This window comes from Anastrepha ludens, chromosome 2 (assembly GCF_028408465.1).
Source record: "Anastrepha ludens isolate Willacy chromosome 2, idAnaLude1.1, whole genome shotgun sequence".
In the NCBI taxonomy this organism is placed as follows: Eukaryota; Metazoa; Arthropoda; class Insecta; order Diptera; family Tephritidae; genus Anastrepha; species Anastrepha ludens.
In genome coordinates this window covers 129,575,453-129,579,044 of record NC_071498.1, presented here as the reverse complement: position 1 = coordinate 129,579,044, position 3,592 = coordinate 129,575,453, and positions in this window count along the sequence as shown.

The window sequence follows — 3,592 nt, the reverse complement described above, 5'->3', positions numbered from 1 at the left end:
TCGCCCGTTGATACCTATAAAATGCACAAAAGACAAAAAAAGAAAACTAAATTGAAATGAGAAAAAATACTAAGCAGATGGCGAGTGGAGCCTGAATGAGAGTTGTAGTTAGTAGTTACTGGATAAATGTGAGCAAATAGCCTGATAGGCTTACCTATCAAAGCAAGTGCATGTATGTGGGTGTGCATTTGTCAGCTGAGTACTGTGGAAATCTAGCTAAGTTACGGGAGTATGGGAATATATTCGCACCCAATAAACATTTTCGTTCGATTTCAAGCTGAGAAGGATTTGTTGATGGCGCTCTTAAACTATAAAGCATAATTTTATTCGCGCCTGCAAGTATGCAGCAATATTATTAATGGTGTGATCAATATCAGACCGTTAGCCGGCTCTCAGCGTATTTGACAGAATCAGCAGGTGGATCGACATAGCAGGGGTTTGAATCGGTTTGCTTATGAAAAAACTAAGACAGTGTGTTGGTGATACACAAGGAAAATCACCATAATGCCACATCGTTGCCGTCTGAACAACGACTAATTGGACGAGTGTCACATGGTAGCCGAAGTTCCCCTCACAATTTTGTTTTTCAACATAATTATTTGCCTAACCTGGTAAATCTATCGGCCTTGCATATATGGTGTGCACCGCGTTTATACTACAGGTGGGTATGTAACTAAGCAGAACTCGTTCGAGCACATGGAATTTTCTTAGATGTCATATTATATTTAAAAAGGTCATATTTTCAACCACATCTTAAACATGAACAGAACGGGATATAATCCATTGCTCTCAAGGATGATAGATTACTAGGTTTGGACATCCACTATGGTGAAGAATAAAATTGTGAGAGAAACTGCGGCTGCCACGTCACTTAGCACTCGACAGCACAGTTCTGCTCGATCATTTCATAAGTATTCACACACTCGTTCAACGAGTCGTTGTTGAGATGACCACGTAGCAACATGAGCGAGGACTGTGTTAATTTTTTTCGTATACCACTAACATAATCTCGGTTTTTTCGCAAGCAAACCGCTGTCTGATCCATGTAACGTCAGTTGGTTCTTTCGAATTCGCTCAGAGCCGGTTCACGGTCTGAGCTTTATAACTTTTTTCTTCATGTTTTGCTCTCACATTTAGTTCAAGTGATGCCATTAATAGCAAGAAAATTCTTATTTGTAAATATTATTGTTCTCGTAAAAAAAAAAACTTTATTAAATTCGAATTCATTTAAAGGTATTGTATTACCCTGCTACCCGACTAGAAAGGCTTCACGGTTATATTTTGTGATTCATGACGAAAGGTACGTGTTGATCTAACTTGAACAATTAAGTAACATTACGTTGAGTTCCGTTACGTCAAATTATGTTATGTTGAGTTAAGTTACGGTAAGCTTCTTTGCGTTAAGTTATGTTACATTAAGTTACATTATGTTAAGTTACTTTACGTAGCGTTATGCTACGTTAAACTCCGTTTCGTTACGTTACGTTAAGTTACAAAACATTTCGTTAAGTTGTGTTACGTTAAATAACGTAACGCCAAGTTAGGTTACGTCAAGTTACGTTAAGTTACATTACGTTAAGTTCCGTTACGTAGTAGTAGTAGTATTAGTACATAGTATTTTATTTATTTTATAAAGTTTATGATACAGTAATTATGATATAACATTTCAGTATAGGTAGAACAAAAATACAAATAATAATAATTATGGCAATAATTTTTAAGATTGTATGCCATAAAAATAGTGGAAGCCAATTTAAAAAGAATCATTCACAGTAAAGTAACAGGGTTATTAATTTCGCTAAATCTAAAACTTTTTAACCAAAATAAAGTGTACGGATGTTTCTGTAAATCGGGCAAACGTTAATAAAGTGATATAAGCTTTCGACAAGGTTGCAAACTGGACAGTTCTGTTAGGTCATGTTACGTTAAGTAACGTTATTTTAAATTACGCTACGTAACCTTAAGTTACGTTAAACAGTTTGAGATTTTGATGAAATTTTGATCTTTTTTTTAATTTTGCACAAAGTCTGGAACTATAATTCATATGGCTTTTGTTCAAAGATGAATTATGTTTATATTACAAATGAACTAAATTAAGAAAATTACATTCAAAAATTTATAATCACAAGGTACATACATTGGAGGTATTCACAGATTTTAAAATCTTTATCAACTCGCGCTAAAATTGATAACAAATATTTGATAAAAATTTAAGCGAGTATTTAATTTCAAGTGAAAGCCAATGCTGAGTGTAAAGTTAAGTACTAAAATTGTTTCAAAGGTTAGAAAAGTGTCCTTCAAGTGCTCATTGGGCATCCAGCTAAGTAAGGCAGCAAATAGTAAACGTGTGTGTATGTGTGTGTTCACCAGCATATATGTACATACATGCATGCTATGTATGTATTCATCTATACTAGTTCTTGGGCGGATAAAGTGCCGATTAAGTGCGCGCAATATATATTCAGCACTGCTTAGCTTGTCGTAGTTTGGTTTATTCCTGCTGTGGTGCATCAAGTCGGGCGCTTTTTGTGGCAACAACCAGTTTACTTTGTAAATTATGGTAGTGCCGTGATTAATGTCATATGGTGTGAATGTGTTGACACTAATTAATTTGAAAATATTGCACCTAAAGTGAGCAAATAATGGACTTCTGGGCTTCGTTGTAAGAATTCAGTGGCAATTGTGATCGTTTGCTGCTGTAAGAATAAGGTCGGAGAAGAGGAAATGTGAGGAAAGGAGCGAAAAGGATAAAATAATTGTCGATAGAGTAAAATATATTTTCGGTATTAATCTCAAATTAAATTTAGTTTTAGTTAAGTTTTCAATATTCTTAGGCAAAACAAAATTAAAATTGTGTGTAAAAGGTTAAAAGAGTTTTAGCTGGTGCATTTCTACATAGCCATCGGTTCAGCTTCGTTTATACATTTAAATATAATTTAGGAATAAAACTTAAAAGAAAATGTATATCTAGTTCCGTTTTCGTGTTCACTGAAGTTTGAATTGGTCGAGCCAAGGAGCAACAATAGATTTGGTGGCTCCGAAAACACTCAGGCTAAAAAGCCCTTTGTATTTAGAACTATGGGGCAGCTAGTCAAGGAGGAAAGAAGAAAAGTATCAGAGAAAGAGATAGGAAAGAGTAGAGACAGAGACAGAGGTAGAGAGCTTGCTTTGGTAAATCTGTAAATATCCTCCAGTTTCAGAGAACGAATATTACTCATTCACACGACATCGGAACCCAAAACTCGTAGCCTTGCTCTAGCAAAGGTAGGACACTCACAGACAAAGTGCTCAGTTCTATCCGTCTCTTCCAAACAAGACAGGCACATTGCGCCCTTAATGATTCCAATGGTGGAGATATGCTGATCCCATAGGTTGTGTCCTGTAATAATACCGACCATCAGCCGAAGGTCCTTCCTTTCGTGTTTACTACTTTATAGATCACTTCGCGTTGACAGATCAAATAAAGAGGAGTGAAAAAATTCAAGATTTATTTCAAATTATTGCTATGCGTTAATGAAAACAAATATTTATTTATTGGGGGTGGCCCCACAAATCAGAAGAGAACAATGGAAAATAATTTAAAAAAGCAACA